Source organism: Erythrolamprus reginae, chromosome 1, assembly GCF_031021105.1.
Source record: "Erythrolamprus reginae isolate rEryReg1 chromosome 1, rEryReg1.hap1, whole genome shotgun sequence".
Classification (NCBI taxonomy): Eukaryota; Metazoa; Chordata; class Lepidosauria; order Squamata; family Dipsadidae; genus Erythrolamprus; species Erythrolamprus reginae.
The window spans coordinates 151,497,187-151,515,852 of NC_091950.1; positions in this window are offsets into that span (position 1 = coordinate 151,497,187).

Sequence of the window (18,666 nt, forward strand, 5' to 3'; positions counted from 1 at the left end):
GCGGCCATTTTGTTTGGCGACCTCGTGCGAGGCGCCATTTTGTGGCCTGTGGGGTGAAAAGCCTTCTCTCTTCATCAGCGGAGCCAGCATCGGCTGGCTCCGCTCCGGTTTGGAGCCTCATTGTTCTGATTAAGGGGGAGGGTGGTGCTGCCTCCTGGTGGCCTCGCGGGCGCGCGGGGGTCGCTGGGGATCGAGGCCTGGGATAAAGGCCTGGTGTTTTGGGCCTTGTTGCCCTCGGGGATAGGGGGGAATTGGCTTCCCGGGGGGTTTTAGCTCCGCTTAGGCCTGCTATTTGGAGCAGGCCTTGTCCCAGTGGTGCAGGGCCCGTTGGGGGAGGGCTTTGTCCCGCCCTGTTCCTTATTGTATAAAGGTAGAATTTAGTGGCATGGCCCCTAAGAAGCGGCCAGCTAAGGCCCTCCAGGCCCAACCTGTGGTGCGGCCCAGGAGGGCTGCCAGGCCGTCTGCTCGGGCTCGGGCGGCGGCAGAGGGGCCCCCGGGGGGGATCCCGGTGGGGGGGGTGGCTGGGTTTATGCCCACGGTCCCTCAACCCGAGGTGTCCCCTTCTCTTTCCTGGGCCAGGGTCCTGGAGCGGCTCGACGAGTTGGAGAGGTGGAGGTCGGGGGCAGGCCCGGAGGGGCTTTCCCCGGCTGCCACCGCGGCCTGGGGCGCAGACCCCGAAGAGGAGTCGGTCCCAGCTGGGCAAGTGGCCCATGAAGTGCGGATGGCGGGCCCCGGACAAGCGGGCAGCACCGGACAGACGGGCCATGCTGGACAGATGGCCCAGCATGGGCAATGGTCATCGTTCCCGGGCCCAACCAGGATGGGCCCACCGTGGATGGCTTCGACCCCCTACGGGGCAGGTGAGGTTGCACCACATACAGGCACATCTCCGCTCCTGCCCATGCAGGGTCCTGGGTTCATCCCGCCAGCTTTGGGGGGTGGCAACAGCTTCACGGGGGCTGCTGCAGGCACCTGCGGTCAGGTTTGGTCCCCGCCGGCTCCGCCAGCGGGGGCGCTGGGGGTGCCTGTCCCGCCTGGGGCGGGGGTGGGGGGTTGGATTCCTCCTCCACCGGCCATTATGCCACCGGTCCCATTCATGTACCCGCCTGGGCTTGGGGTGCTGGGCTCGGGGGCCACCACGGTGTGGGACCCGTTCGCCAGCATCAAGCCTGGGGCCATCCCTTGTGGGTTGCCCGCCACACCTTTAGGGTACCATCTGCACCCCTCAGTTAAGGAGGCAATCTGGCGGGGGGAATACGTTGATTTGTTCTCCCTCCTGAACAGGGAGGTCCCTAAACAAGATAAGGAGATTGTCCCTGGGGAGAAAGTGAAAAAGACAAAGGTCACGAAATGCTTCAGCTCGTGGCTGTATGCATTTCTGACCTTTGCGTCGGTGGTCATTCAGAGGCAGCCGGAGAGGGCCGCTGCCTTGTTGAAGTACATCGACCTGATAGCGAGGGCCCATTTCGAGTATGGGGGGACCATATGGAGGCACTATGACAAGGGCTTCCGTATGCGCATTGCTCATGAACCCTACTTGCCCTGGAATATGGTGGTTCCGGACCTGTGGTTCCAGGCCACTCATATGTCGGGGAAGGAGGGCTGTGATAGGACCGATAGCGGTCACTTTATGGAGGAAGAGCCGGCTACGCCCGCGCCGGCCAAGGCCGTGGCGGGGGTAGTCGGTAAAGGGGCCACTCTCGTGTGTCACGAATTTGCGGCGAAGGGGGCGTGTTTTCGCCCCATTTGCCGGTTTCGACACGCCTGCGGAAGTTGTGGGGGAAACCATTCCGCAGCCGTGTGCCCCCGCCCCAAGAAGGGGATTGAAAAGAAAGGCTCGGGCCCCCCAAAGCCTCCCCCAGCTGCTGGGGGAAAAGGGGCCCAGCCCAATTAATGTAGTGGTGCTTGAGGGTTGGTTGGGCGACTACCACCCTCGCTCGAGAGCGGCCGCTCTCTTGCTAGGTTTTTCAGAGGGATTTAGGATCCCTTATCAGGGTGTTAGGAAGGCCTTCATGTCTGACGACCTTAGGTCGGTCGTTGGTCATGAAGACATTGTTAGGGAGAAGATTGGGAAGGAGGTTGCCGAAGGCAGGGTCCTGGGGCCCTTTGCGGAGCCGCCCTTCCCGAATCTTCGTGTGTCTCCCTTGGGTGTGGTCCCCAAAAAGGCGAGTGGTGAATTTAGGTTGATTCACCATTTGTCTTTTCCAAAAGGGGAGTCAGTGAATGATTTCATTCCTGACGAGTTGTGTTCAGTCCGGTATGCATCCTTTGATGCAGCCGTGACTATGGTTAGGAAGTGTGGGGCGGGAGCCCTTATGGGTAAATGCGACATTAAGTCGGCATTCCGGCTCCTCCCCATACACCCGGATGACTTTGAGCTGTTGGGCTTCCATTTCGAGGGGGGCTATTACGTGGACAGAGCTTTGCCCATGGGGTGCTCTGTCTCGTGCTCTCTTTTCGAGGGTTTTAGCACCTTCTTGGAGTGGGCGCTCAGGAGGCAAAGTGGCCTGGGTACGGTCGTTCACTACCTTGACGATTTCCTTCTGGCGGGGCCTGCGCATTCGGAGCAATGTTTTGCTTTGATGCGGGACTTCGAAGCCCTTTGTGCTCAATTAGGGGTGCCTTTAGCCTCTGAGAAGACCGAAGGCCCCGCCACCAGGATTACCTTTCTGGGTATTGAATTGGACTCAGAGGAGCAATCTTCCAGATTGCCCCTAGAGAAGTTGGTAAAGATTAAGCGGAAGCTCGATGAGGTTCTGGGCTGCCGGAAGGTGACCCTACGGCAGCTTCAGGAACTGGCAGGCATTCTTAATTTTGCCTGTCGGGTAGTTGTTCCTGGAAGGGCTTTTTCCAGGAGGTTGTATGATGCGATGAAGGGGCTCCGTTTGCCCCATCATCGTACCCGCCTTTGCGCCGGGGTCAGGGCTGACCTCGGCGTGTGGCGGGATTTTTTGGATAGATTTAACGGGTTGTCTTTCTGGAGGCACGAGCTTCTGTTGGAAGCTGAGTTGCAGCTCTGCTCTGATGCCGCGGGGACTTGTGGTTTCGGGGTAGTGTTAGGTGACCAGTGGTGCTGGTCGGCATGGCCTCCGGAATGGAGTGCCACTTCGTTGGTTAAGGACCTTACGTTCCTGGAGCTCTTCCCCTTAATAGTGGCCTTAGAGCTTTGGGGGGAGCAGTTTAGGGACAAGACTGTGCACTTTTGGTGTGACAACCTAGCGGTTGTCCATGTTGTGAATGCCCTGTCCTCGAAGAGCGACAGGGTCATGCGGCTTGTCCGCCATTTTGTGCACAGGTCCTTGTCTCTAAACGCCTTGTTTTTGGCTAAGCATGTCCCCGGGTTAGATAACGGGGTTGCTGATGCCTTGTCCCGTGGTCAGTTGTCCAGGTTTCGGACCCTGGCCCCGTGGGCCCGAGAACTGCCAGAAGCGTTCCCCAGCCACCTCTGGAGTCTGGGAGGGATTCAGAGTGGTGGAGAGGCGAGGCATCCCGGGCAATCTCCTTGTCTGTAGCGCCCGGCACCCTCAGGGCATACCAGCGTGCAGGTAAGGAGTTGTGGGAGTTCAGGCAGGGCAGGGGTTACCAGCTTAGTTGGCCTGTCCCTGTAGAACATTTGGCCGAGTTTTGCGTCCAACTTAGGCAGCGTGGCCTATCAGTTAGGACGATCCGGTCCCGGTTAGCCGGCCTCGCCTTTCTGTCCAAGGCGGGGGGGTTTGCAGATCTTTCGGGTGACTTTCGCATCCGGAAGATGCTGGAGGGCTGGCTTAGGGAGCAAGCGGGGGCCCCAGGTGACACTCGTCAGCCCCTGACGGTGGAGCAGCTGTCATCAATCAACGTGGTTTTTGGCAGTCTGTGTTCCTCATTGTACGAGGCCCGTCTTTTCAGGGCAGCGGCTTGTGTCATGTTCTTTGGGGCCCTTCGGGTCAGCGAGGCCATGGCTTCGTCTCAGGCTGACACTTCGCTCCGGGCCTTCCAGTTCGCTGATCTGACCTTTAGGCAAGGGGGGGTGTCCCTTGTAGTGAGAAGGTCTAAAACGGATCAGCTGCACAGAGGGGTTGCCTTACAACTTAGTGCGGCCACCGACCAGTCGGTGTGTCCGGTGGCCGCCCTACGGCTTTATTGTGGTATGAGGGGGTCAGGTCAGGGGTACCTGTTTAGGCATTGTGATGGTACCCCTCTGACCCGTTTCCAATTCTGGGCTTTAGTTTCTAGGGCGATGGCCCAGGTGGGCATGGATCCCGCCGGTTATGGAACGCATTCGTTCCGTATCGGCGCCGCCACTAGTGCGGCACTTTCTGGTTTCCCGGCCCATCGGATTCGGGAGATCGGCCGCTGGCGGTCAGCGGCATATTTGGGTTATGTTAGGCCCGCTGAGGATCCCAGGCAGGGCTTAGGCTAGGTAACCTCTCTGTGTCTGTGTCCTCTTGCAGGTCCCCAGGCTAACACGAAACCGACGGCGCTGCTGTGTGGCCACAGCATGATTTTCTGGGCTGGCCGCGCGGCAGCCAGGAGCGCCATCGGGACCCACCTGTCCCTGGGGCGGTGGGTCAACGTTACCTGGATGGGCCGGAGAGGTATGCGGTGGGAGGGTCTCCTGCCGGCGCTGCTGGGCGGTCAGCATTCTGTGGCTGCGCCCGGCGATATTGGGGGCGGCTCCTGGAGTCGCGCCCAAAGGGGTCTGGGTGGGCAGCGTCCTGTGGCCGCACCCAGGTGGCTGGTATTGCACTTAGGTGGCAATGACCTGTGCATGCTGGGAGGCCTGGCGCTGCTCATCCAGGCACGCGAAGACCTGCGAAGGCTTCGTGAGGTCTGGCCCACCACGCAGGTGGTGTGGTCGGACATATTACCTAGGATTGTGTGGAGGGATGCCTCTTCCCTTAGGGCCATTCACCGGGCTAGGAGACGGGTGAATAGGGCTATGGGGAAAACGGTTAGAGAATTGGGTGGAGTGGTAATACCTCATCCCCTTATATCAATAGATAAGCCATGGCTTTACCGTAATGATGGCGTTCACCTGTCTGACCAGGGGAACGCCATCTTCTTACAGGACCTGCAGAGGTCTCTGCGTGAGCTGGCGCAGATAGAGGGGGGAGTCGGGGGGCCAAGATAGAGATCTGACCCCCGCTCCTGTGGCAGGTTAGGGGCGGAAAATTGGGTGGTTTAGCAACCGCGCGTTCTCCCTTGGGCATCTTTGGGGATGATTGACAGGTTCTCTGCAAGCTCATGGAGGGAGTTTCTGCCTGAGCAGCTGGGGGGAACCTGTCTTTGGGTCCTGCACCTTTAATTCCCCGATTCGGGTTAGCCGGTGGGACCCCCCTCATGCACAGCATGGCAGAAAAGGTCACAGGTGACGGCCTGGCCCTCACCTGGACCTTGCATCGAGATACGCCCATGTGTTGCCCAGGAATGTTTACTGGCATAACGTCATTTCCGCCCCGGAAGTATTTGTTTGACCCTGCAGGTCCAGTTCCGGGTCATAGTTGTTTATGCTAATTTATGCAAAGTATTTGAATAAATTATGCAAATTTATGTTAATAAAAATGACCCAATTTTAAATCCAGCTCTGGTGTCCGTGTCGTTACTCCGTCTCTCCAGCAATGACAGCGCCGGACTTACCCGGCAGGCAGGCTTTGCTGGAGGGACCGGGAGACACGGTCCCTCATGGCGGCCGCCATCTTGGATCCCGGGCGAAGTCTCGCGATGCGAGACTTCGCTCGGGAGATCGGGGCCTGATTGGCCAGGCCCCTGATTGGTCCGGGCGGGGCCTGCTTGCCCTATATAAGGGCGAGCAGGCCCGGGGCTCTTCCTTTTCGCCCGGACCAAGCTACAGAGCAGACACCCGCCCGCCCTCCACTATTTTGCAGTGTGCTTAGGGGTCGCCCTTAGGGGGCCGAATGGGAATTTTTTGCAGTTCTGCCTTTTAGCTGAGCTGTTTTTTCGCCCATTCCACACTGGGGTGATGGCTGTGCGGTTAGGGGGTGCTTGCATTAATTAGGTTAATTGGCTTACCTTTGGTCATTTGGGTAGGCAGGTTAGGGGCGGAAAATTGGGTGGTTTAGCAACCGCGCGTTCTCCCTTGGGCATCTTTGGGGATGATTGACAGGTTCTCTGCAAGCTCATGGAGGGAGTTTCTGCCTGAGCAGCTGGGGGGAACCTGTCTTTGGGTCCTGCACCTTTAATTCCCCGATTCGGGTTAGCCGGTGGGACCCCCCTCATGCACAGCATGGCAGAAAAGGTCACAGGTGACGGCCTGGCCCTCACCTGGACCTTGCATCGAGATACGCCCATGTGTTGCCCAGGAATGTTTACTGGCATAACGTCATTTCCGCCCCGGAAGTATTTGTTTGACCCTGCAGGTCCAGTTCCGGGTCATAGTTGTTTATGCTAATTTATGCAAAGTATTTGAATAAATTATGCAAATTTATGTTAATAAAAATGACCCAATTTTAAATCCAGCTCTGGTGTCCGTGTCGTTACTCCGTCTCTCCAGCAAAGAGAAATGTGGTTACTAAATTGTGTGTATTCTTGCATCAAAGACCTTTATACCATAATGAAATTATAAGCCACAATTGAGCAGTCATGAAAAACAAACTTATCCTTCATTCTAGAGTGTCAGCCACACAAATGCCCCCATGAACCAAAGTTCCTCCTTTGCAGATAGTACAAGGGGAATAGGGGGGAAGTCCTTTTCCATCCTTTTTATTAGCTGAGTTGTAATCACAAATGCATTCCAGAACCAAGAAAACCCACACAGCAGGACCATTCAGTAGCGCCAGGAATCACATTGAGAGTTCCCCAGCAGCAAGTGTACCTGTTGATTAAAAAACAATATAGTTTTGGAGTCGCTCTAATTTAGTCCAAAGCAGTGATGGGCTACCAAAATTTTTACTACCACACTGTGGGCGTGGCTTATGCATTTTGTTTCAACATCTTTCAGTGCAAATTGGGTGCTCTGGGGTGGAGCTCCAAATTTTGCTACCGGAACTGTGTTCCTGACCGTTCCCGCAGGAGCCCATCACTGGTCCAAAGTTAAGAAATATAACTGTTTTTGCTTCCATTCTATATGTCTTAAACAAGCCTGACAGAAAGGCTTGTTTAAAATGAATAATTATTCATCTATAAATGGTTCTGGAATCTTAACTCCCAGCATCCTTTTACTCCCTTTAATCCCACTGTTCAATCTTGGCTCTTTCTAATGTTCTCTTTCTTTCTTTCTTTCCAAGTTCTCTCTCTACTCCCTCACAATGATCTACATTTCAGATCAGTCAGTGCAGCAACAGTTCCAGCAAAATAAAATGAACGCACCTGACAATGTCTCATAATTCATCAGAGAGGCACAATCTGAAACCCCACATATGCTTTATGGCCCTGGAAAACCCTGGATACCGCCTCCAGAAACCTCTCAAAGTTGTTATCAAATTATAATTTTAATGTGACAGAATGAAAAGTTATTAGATACAAGACTGAAGAACAATAATCACAGCAGCTATATTTAATTGTAAATCACTTTAAATATAGCTGAGATCAAATGTCATTTTTGTCTTGATTGCCAGCATTGCACCTGGCTACTGGCATACTACTCGAAGATCAAATGTGGTATTTAACTCACTTTGCAATACATCTATTCAGAAATCATGGAGTAAATGTAAAGGTAAAGCTTCCCCTCACATATATGTGCTAGTCATTTCCAACTCTAGGGACCAGTACTCATCTCTGTTTCAAAGCCGAGGAGCCAGAACTGTCCGAAGATGTTTCCATGGTCATGTGGCAGGCATGACTAAATGCCAAAGTTGTACAGATCACTGTTAACTTCTCACCAAAGGTGGTCCCTATTTTTCTACTTGCATGTTTACATGCTTTCAAACTTCTAGGTTGGAAGAAGCTGGGACAAGTAATGGGAGCTAACTCAGTTACATGGCACTAGGAATTCAAACTTCCAAACTGCTGACTAGTGTTGGGTGAACCCAACGAAGTTCAGGTTCGGCGAACTCACCCGAACTTTGCCGTGAAGTTCGGGTGAGTTCGCCGAATCTGAACCCGATTCCGAACAGCACCTCTGCGGCGTCCTTTTCCGTAAAAATAAACAAGGAGGTGGGGAATTCCCCACCTCATTTTGCTTCCTTTTATTTTTACAGAAAAGGAATCCACAGTGGTGCTGCAAGCCAAAGGAGGTGGGGAATCCCACGATGGGATTCCGGGGGCAGGGCTTTGACGTCACAGAGACTATTTCCTCCGCATTTCGGCCAGCCAGGAACTAGTCCCCATGATCCTAAAGCCCCACCCCGGAATCCCATAGTGGGAGTTCCCACCTCCTTTTGCTTGCAGCGCCACAAGCAAAAGGAGGTGGGGAATCCCACAATGGGATTCCCCACTCTCCTCCCGGGCAGCGGCGCTTCGCGGCGTTCAAGTGAACGCCGAACCTGAACTTTTAAAAAACTTTGCCAAACTTTGCAAAGTTTAGCAGGAGCCCGAACTTTGCAAGTTCAGTTCGCCCAACACTACTGCCAACTTTTCTGATTGGCAAGCTCAGTGTCTTAGCCACTGAGCCACCATGTACCCTAAGAAGAGACTAGACAGTCACTTATCTGAAATAGTATAGGTTTTCCTGCTTGAGTAGGAGGCTGGACTAGAACCCCCCAATGTCCCTTTCAGCTCTTTTATTTTATTTTCTCTCAAATGCAATTGTTGGAAATTTACAATTTAGAAATGGGGAGGGAGAGTATAGCTGAGCTTTAAAAATACACCTACCTGAATCAGAATAGACACAAAGCACAACAACGGGCTGAAACTATTTAAATGTGTTACAATTCCTCTTGCTTTATCTGTATGGCATTCAAACCATCATTGTGGTAGCCAAACATGGGTAAAATTAAAGGAAATCTCCTCAAACACAGTGCAGTTTAAATTCGGTGAGTTAATGCAAAGACAGTGAGGCATTTTACTTTAAGATATATAATTAACCATTTTTGCACTGGTTATACTTGCAGGGATTGCTACCAGCGGGGTATACAAAGCAATTGCATCAGGGGGTAAATAATAAGCAACAAACCCCTAATTAGTCATAGTCCCATAATTAAAATTCCCATTTAATAAAAATCCACCCAAGCCAATGAAGTTTTGAATTACTGCAGAAGGGGAGAAAACAGGGAGAAAAACATGTAGAAGGCAAATTTTCCAAATCGTATGCTTCAGATAAGCAAAAGATATCATTTTGTGTGATGTTTTGTTTCATTTGTTGTTTGAGTGAATGTTTGGTGGGATGACAGCTGCTGGTTCCAAAGGGCAGCTATTGACAATCAAACACAAACAAATGATGGCTAAAGAACTTGCAGTTAAAACTGCAAAAATGGCTGTGCATAAGTTCTCAGGGGGTTCTTCTCCTTGCTGCTTAAGCAGCACTGCCTGTGCTTTAGCGGTCAAGTTCTTCACATCTTTCCATGTCACTGGACAACTGGCACGGCAGGATCAAATTGGTCACTGTGCTGTCTGGAGAGTCCAGAGACTGATGCCACAATATTGTTGGCTGAGCAGACACAACATGCTGGAATCCACAAAGGTCCTGTAGGAGCAAGACAATTTACTGGAACTAGCATTGCTAGCAGCCAGAGGAGGGGCACATCAGGAATGCATTTGTGCAAATTAAAATTATTTGAATACCACTTATTGCTCATGAAAGCATCATCAAAATAAGCTAGGGGAATAAGTGTCTGACCAACAAGGTATCAAGAACAGATGTCAATAACTTACAGAATGGCTGTTTTGCCCATAATAAAGAGGCCCAGTCTCCCAAGGATGATCTGGAAAAGGAAGCAGAAATAGAACCAGCCATCCTTCAGGAAAAAGTCACGTGGGCAATGATCCAACTGCCAAACAACAAGGCCCCAGGTGCTAATACTATCCCCAGAAAGTTGCTAAGGCCTGTACCACCCACAACCAACAGAACCTTTTGCCAGAAAGTTTGGGGAACAATCACATGGCCATGGGATGATAAATGATGAAGGTTCATTCCATTTCCCGAAAAGATAATAATAATTAATAATAATAATTATTTATTGGATTTGTATGCCGCCCCTCTCCGCAGACTCGGGGCGGCTAACAACAATAATAAACACAACATGTACAATCCAATAATAAAAAACAACTAAAAACCTCTATTATAAAACCAAACATACACACAAACATACCATGCATAACTTGTCCCTCCAATTACCTCATAACTTGTCCCTCCAATTACCTCAGAATTGCCCTCAACCCTCACACCAGCAAGTTTCTCCTTAAGATCACACAACATCTGGTGCTGCCCATCAAAAGGGAGTTACCAGATGTTCAAGTTGGCTTCTGACAGGGTTGTAGTATTCGTGACCACATAACAGATCAATCCTGGATCATGGAAAGATCCCAAGAATATCAAAAGAACGTCTGCATCTGCTTATTGACTGCAATAAAGTTTTCAATTTTGTTGATAATTGTGGAGATCCTATTAAGATCTGCACCAACTTGACAACTGGTCTAGTTGGTGCAGTCACTATATTAAAATTAAGAATCCACTATACAAATACCATATGAAAAGAGTACGACAAAATTGTATTATTTCACTTTTTTTATTCAATCTGTATGTTGATGTGATCCTAAGGAAATTTTTGAAGAATCAAAAATTGGAGTAAAGTTTGAAGAAAGGAACATTAATGATCTTTGATAAGCTGATCACACAATTCTCCTCTCAGAAACAATTTGAACAAAATGATTAACAATAGAAAGTTTGAAACATTTGAACAAAAGGATTAAAGCGAGAAATTCTTCCTCAACATCAAAAAGACCAAACTCCTGACCACTGCAAGGAATGGAATTTTAACAACAACAACAATAATATTATTAATAGAAAATATCCAGTGTGAAAAATATCCAAACTGAAGATACCTCTGTAGACCTGGATGAACTCACAGATACTGTAACATCATATATCAGCTTCTGTGAAGACCTATGTGTACTAACCAAGAACTTGCGAGTATACAGTAATAATAAACCTTAGCTCACAGTTAAACTTAAGCAGCTACGTCATTCCAAAGAGGAAGCCTACAGAAAAGGTGATAGAATGCTGTAAAATCAGGCCAGGAATATATTAACAAGAGAGATGAGAACAGCAAAAAGAATCTTCTCTGAAAAGCTAAGAAATCAGTTCTCAACAAATGAAACAGCAAACATTTGGAAAACTTTAAAACATCACCGGTTTTGGCAAACTCCTTTCCAAGCTGAAGGAAAACAGCAACTGGCAGAGGACATGAACTTGTTCTACTGCAGGTTTGAAAGGAAACTACAGCCACCTATCTCCACAACCTCCATTCCAGACACACCAACAACAACCAAATGTCCTACAACTGATCACATCCCATTGGGTTCACAACCTCTGGTGATCACAGAAAAGGAAGTTCAAGATCTATTTCACAGGAAAAGCACCAGGCTCAGACAAGATAACTTCTTCTTGCTTAAAAGTCTGTACTGATCAATTGGCCCCCATCTTCACCCAAATCTTCAACAAATCACTAGAGATATGCCATGTTCCTTCTTGCTTCAAACGCTCCACTATCATCCCAGTGCCGAAGAAACCAATTGTTCTAATATCTGTGGTTATGAAAACCTTTGAAAGGCTAGTGACGTCCCACTTGAAAACCATCATGGAGCCACTGTTAGACCCCCTGCAATTTTTATATTGAGAAAATAGATCAACAGATGATGCTGTTAATACAGCTCTGCACTACATCCTACAACATCTTGAATCTCCAAAGACCTATGAACCTATCCCTTTGCTAACTGCTCAGGTTATCTTTAAAGTTTTGATGGCCACTAGGGCCATAAGACATTTCAGTAGCAACTGTATCACAAGACAGAAGACATTGAAGAGTGGAATAAGGAAATGGTGCTACCAATTTATTTTATGCTCTTCTTTTTCAACTTCACAACCTGCAGCATCAAGTGCAAAAGACCTCAGAATTCCTTAATGGTCTTTGCTCCATTTTCAGAGTTTGGTGGCAAAGAGGACAACTATGGGTCATCTTGAAATATTTTTTGAGATTTTGGGAGCACAAAAATGATAGCAAAGAGGAAGAAACTACAATATTCATCCAAAATTGTCCTCAATACCATCCTTTTTTAATTAAGCTTGGAGACGAATTGTAGACTTCTGGTGGCCAAAATAATAAGTATAATTGCAACAGTCATACTGTGGCTTTTACTCTTGGACAAATTAGAAAGATTACACCAAAATAAATAAAGGGGGCAATGGAATTGGAGGGATAGATAAAACTGGAGCAAGATAATAGCAGGCGCCTTTCAGTGCCTGACTAATTTTTCTCTCTAGAGCTGAGTCTCAGATATTTTATTTTGGCATACTTTGCAGTCCATAGAAGCTTAGAGTACTGATTAAAAACACAACTGTAGAAGCAACACAAACTAAGGATGCATAAAAGAGAGAATTAATGGCAGTTTGTGAACTTTGTCTATAATGAATGTAGAGGTGATGTTGAGGAATTCCTTATGCAAATATACTTTGCTTCAATATTATTTCAGTTGTGGCTAATAAAAGAAGAAGCAGTTACTGTACAAGCTTTACTTGCTATTTGCATTCAACCCAGGAGCTCATGTTTCTGATTTCCTCTTCTTGGGAAGTTATAGGACTGGAGACATGGAATTCAGCCTTCCCAATACCTGCCCTTGACATATGGACTAGCCACCACCTGGTTACCTTTTTTTTAAAAAAGTGGAGGTTAATGCGAGCCTCTTTTCTGGGCCTCTCAAAGATGATGATGATTTTGTATGAAGGCTGTTTTAATGCAGGTTTTTAAAAAAATGTGTGTGTTTTCCTGTTTTTTCAGGTTTTCATGCTTTAAACAAGTTTTAGATATGTTTATGATTTTGTGATGATAATATTGTAAGCCAGCTAGAATATATAACTGGGCTGGCAAACTGAAGAAATAATACATAGGTTATTGGGGAGAAATCCTTTTTTTACAGAAAAAAATTAAGAGTATCTAGGTTCCTTAGATCCAATGTCTAAAACAGAAATGAAACTAAACAACCAGGTCATATTTTTGAATACATTATCCTGAGAAATAGCCTTCTTTGATTATCTTGGTTAATTTTTGCTCATGGGCTTGAAACCTACACGACTAGACTGGAGTGGGTTTCAGATTGTGTTACTGCTGGTTCACTCAGGGACGTGCCCCTAAAAAAGGCTTTTGTCCATGCGCAGACGCAAAGAACAAGATGGCGGCACTTATGCACCACCAAGAGAACCTGCTCGGGGGTATGGTAGGCCTGAGTCGCTGCCAGTTCCAGCGACCCAGACCACCAAGCTACTATCTATTCTATAGAACCAGTCCAAATCGGTAGGAACCCGTCTCTGCACTAGATACAATATTATTAGAAAAACTTGAGCATGTGAATTACTTCTCTTTAGAAAAACCAAGTTAAATCAGGCCTGGTTTTGCACAAATCTGTACTTGCAGAAAAAGTTATCAGGACACCCCAGAATTGGTGAACTAGTGAGGAATTTGAAAAAAAAACCCACCCCAGAAAAAGCACATGTCAAATTACTTTTTTATTGTTTCCAAGAAGACATTGAAAAAGAATTATCTTTCAAGGATACATCTAAGAATTGTCTATGTAGTTGCTCTAGGAGTCAAAATTCTGCAGATAGAGCCCAAACTGAAAAAAATGTTGGCCTTCAACATTACTTGGAAATCAGAGCCAGGAGGAGATAAAAATTCCAAATAATGGAACATATACAGGACTAATCATCTTGGCTTCTTTAAGCGAACAGTCTCTGTGAGAAATCTTTAACTATTTTTTTGCTGGTATTTTTTTTGTAGAAAATGATGTCCCAGGAACTAGGAATGCCTTTTCTTCTCTGCATTACATTACACATAATTCTAAATTCTTCTTTAAGGGTTTCTTTAACTTAAAGAAAGCAATGCTAGGATTCCATAGATGAATCAGTGCTATTTTAAAGTGTAGCTGGAGATCAGAAATTATGTCAATATCAAAATGAAGAACCACAAGGCATAACAAGAAACAAGGATATCTGATGAAGATTTTTTTTTACAACTGCCAATGCCACTAGAGTATTTGGAAACATGTGTATATAACTCAGCTAGAAAAAATATAATTATATTACCTTATACCGTATTTTTAAAAAATTACACTCCCAAGCTTTTTTTTTTTTTAAAAAACCCATGAGTGTTTTTTTTACTGCTTTTTAGATTTAGAGATATAATCCCTAAAAAAATAATTCTTGAAGCTGTGTAATAGCCTTCTTACGTGCATTTTAATTTAGACAAATACACCCCATACTTTATATTTTATATATTTGAATGGAGATAATCTACATTTTATGTCAGTGGTACATCACCATGATTATAATACTAGAGCAGTGATGGTGAACCTTTTTTCCCTCGGGTGCCAAAAGAGTGGGTGCACACGCTATCACGCCTGTGCGAGTGCCCACACCCAAAATTCAATTCCTGGGGAGGGTGAAAACAGCTTTCTTCTCCCATGCTCATGTTTCATCCTCCCCATGCCCCAAAAGCTTTCCTAGAGCCGGGGAAGGATAAAAATGCCCTCCCCCATCCCCCCTGGAGGTTCTCTGGAAGCCCAAAACACCCTACCAGAACCTCTGTGTCAGCCAAAAATCAACTGGCTGGCACATAAATGCACATTGCAGCTGAGCTTGGGCAATGGCTCACGTGCCAGCAGATATGGCTCCATGAGCTACCTGTGGCACCCGTGCCATAGGATCTCTATCACTGTACTAGAGAATTTCCATATTGCCTCACATCAACCCAGGTACTTTTAACAATAAATTAGATAGATATAGGTGCCAGTCATTGTAACAGTGTGCAAAACCAAAACAAAACAAAGTGATTTGGTGCAATAAATCAGTACAGTGATACCTTGTCTTACGAACTTAATTGGTTCCAGGATGAGGTTTGTAAAGTGAAAAGTTTGTAAGACGAAACAATGTTTCCCATAGGAATCAATGGAAAAGAGATTAATGCGTGCAAGCCCAAAACTCACCCCTTTTGCCAGGTGAAGTGCCTGTTTTTGCATTGCTGGGATTCCCCTGAGTCTCCCCTCCATGGGAAACCACACCTCTGGACTTCCGTGTTTTTGTGATGCTGCAGGGGAATCCCAGCAGCACAAAAACGGGTGCTTCGCTGGCAACCGAAGTCCAGAGGCGGGGCATTCCAGTGGCAGCAGCTTGGGTTTGTAAGGTGGAAATAGTTTGGAAGAAGAGGCAAAAAAATCTTAAACCCCATGTTTGTATCTCAAAAAGTTTATATGACGAGGGGTTTGTAACACGAGGTATCACTTTACTTAGATATAATGCATCTCAGGTAGCCTGTCAAGGCTAACACCAATGGCAACATTTAAGGAAAATATTGGGAGAGAAAAGAAGGCCTGAATTATATTCTAAGAAAGTGAATTGTGCTTTGTGCTTTGAGTTCCATCAGACTGTATTTCACACTGACAACCCAGTTCTAAGCAAATGTTCTCTTAGAAACAATGCTAATTTCACCAAGATTTCTATATAACTAAGTAGGCTTAGGATTGCATAAAATTGAAGTTCTGCTGATCTATAGGATTCTCTAAGTCAGGGGTGTCAAACGAGTGGCCCAGGAGCCGGATGAATCGTGCTCAGCGGCCACCCCTACCCCCAACTCTGCAAAACGAAAAACCATCACGAAATGTCACATTATGGCAACGTGAGGCAGCAAGTTTGACACCCGTGCTCTAAATACTAATAAAATGTATGCCTCTCTCCCCAAATAGGATTTTTATATTTTTATGCAATACTTGTCTTGTGAATATAGAAAAAAAATGACGTGACAAAATAATAGGCAACTGCAGCAAGGTGGTGTCCCCTGCTCTCTGGAATGACATTCCCACAAATATTCATGCTGCAGCAATCTTCCTGACTTTCCACCAACTGCACATGACATAAACGGATTTACTCCATCTCAGTCCAACTCAGCTCACAGAGTTGTGATTGCGGGGAAAATTGGAGGAGGAAGATGTGCAGAATACGTTTTACTGCTCTGAGTGATTTGTAAAAATAATAAAGGCAAGAAACAAACAAACAAACGAATAAACTCATTCATTCATTCATTCATTCCTGCATCAAACCTAGTGACCTAAAAATGACAGAAAATGAGAATATCGATAAAATGATTTTTTAGGAAGGTGGGGGAAGGAACTGGGAGAAATTAATCCTTTGACGCATAAGAACCCAGTGCATTAATAAAAGCTTGAACTCCATAACTTGTGAATATAGGAAAAAGCTACAGGGCTTACCTAGCCGCATAGAACTCAATGAACATGGTTAAAGAGACAGAGATATTTCTTGGAAGTTTTACTCCCAATGTATCCTTCCATAGATTTGTGAACATCTGGAAAAAGATAGTTGCTAAACAAAGATGCAGTCCTGGTTTTGGCACAAGCTGGGTCTCCTGAGAATCAAACATTGCCATGATCAGGATTTCATACTGAATTAAATATGGACACATCCCCACTGTTTCTGCAGTCAGAAAACATCTGTTTCAAAGCAACTCCTGTCTCCAAAACTGTCATGCAAGCAACTGAAAAAAAAAGAAAAGAAAAGAAACAAAAAGCTCCCAGAACACCGTAACTTGGAAATTTAACGGGAGCAAATAAGGAAAAACTAAAGAAAGAAATATGTGAGAATAAGGTTCATTTTTCTAATGGAACGTATTATATTTGCAAATGTCTTCATAAACAAGTCAGAAAGAATTTAAGGGGGAAAAATCAAATTAGGAGAATGAGAAATTACCAGATTGCTTCTGGAACTGAAAGAATTTGGGATCTGGGAAAAAAAGAACACATGTGGGAAGAAGTGAAACTAATAAATGTGTCTGTCCCTTGGTACTTGAGGAAACTTTGTACAACAGCCAGAGAAAGAAGATGTTTCCTGTTCTAGCTTGGTAGAACGACAGGGTCAGGAACTGAGGTGAGACAGTGGTTAGAACAGAACCCCTTTATTTAACACAGCTGTCAAAAGAACAAAGTAGTAACCGACAACAGGCAAACCTCTATCATGCTGCTCTTTATATAGTGGCTGTCAAAACTGGTAGCCAATAGCAGGGCTGTAATTTTCCCGCCAGCTGAGCTGTCAAAGGACAACCAATAGGAAAATAGCTCTTAGTTGCTAGGTAGATTTCGAGCATGGTGACACAGCACCCTTCTCCTCCCAAATGGCGCATGCACAGTCCTAGAGATATGCCAGGTGCATGTGCTGTCTCATTGTCTCGTTGAATGCTGCGGCTCTACAAGCACAGTCAGGTCAGGAGCCTCTGGATCTGTGACTGGCAATGGAGGTGCTTCATCCGGAACCCTGGACTCTGGAGGATGATCTACAGAGACAGGTGAGTCAGGCATCGGGACAGTATAGTCTGTGGGGACATCAGGGCAATCATCATCAGCAGCAGTCAGTAGGCAGTCCATGACCTCTACGTTCGGCCTGGTAGCAGCAAGGACTGGTGTGGAAGCCAAGAGTCATCCTCTAAGCTGGTCAATGTGATGCCACCATAGCCTCCTGTCCCCCAGACCTCCTATGTATGAGTAGGATCCTGTTGCTGCAAGAACCCATGCTGGTAGCCAATGTGGCTCACCATCATAATTTCTGGCATATACTGAATCCCCCATTGAAAAAGTCCTGACCTTGCTAGTTGAGTCTATTGAGGTGTCAGACAGATAATTAGGGTGTAGACGGTCCAATATGGTTCTAAGGTGGTGGTCCATGAGCTGGGCTGAGGTTGGAGACTGGGCTTGGAGTATTGTGCTAGGCCATAAGGTATTTGTTTATGTTCTCTTGCCAGTTCCCTGGCCCAAATCTCCATGGCTGACCTCACAGCTCTTTCAGTTCAAAGCCAAACCACTGCTGGAAGGGTGAAAAGGGGCAACCTGCACATGGCTGAGGCTATATCAGCAGTGGTCAAAGGCATGGATGTCTCCTCAATTAGCAAAATGGAGAGGGCAGGAACAGGGTCTTAGACTGATTGACGGAGTGGGTACCTACTGAGGCCATCTGCATTAGGTATGTCTCTCCCAGGGTAATAAACCAACTAGTAATTATTAAGCTGACAGAAAAACTGACCAGGGGGACATACAAGGGGACAGAATTTGGGGGGGGGGGGTTGACTGTCACCAGTTAAGATACCCAGAAAGGGTTTGTGATCCATTATGAGTTGAAAAAAATGTCCATAAACATAATAATGGAATCGCTTTACAGCAGCGACAGTAGTTAGGGCCTTCTTATTTAACTGGCTGTAATTAGGTTCGGTGGAGGAAAGTGTCCTAGAAAAAAAAGCAATATGTGCCTCCAGACTATTGGGAAACCTCCAGTTTGACATAAGTGTGGCTCCAGGTATTTTTCAGAGCCTAATGGAGCACCTCCTGTACAGAATCTAGGGTGCCACCTCTTACTTTGATGACATCCTAATATCAGCCACCTCTCACTCTCAGCTCTTTGATCACCTGTGAATCACTAGGATGTAACAGGCAGGCATCAAACTTAAATGATCAGTGCCAGATTGGAGTACCTAAATTAGAATTTTTGGAGTTTTTAGTTGATGCCCAGGGCATTCGCCCCACAAT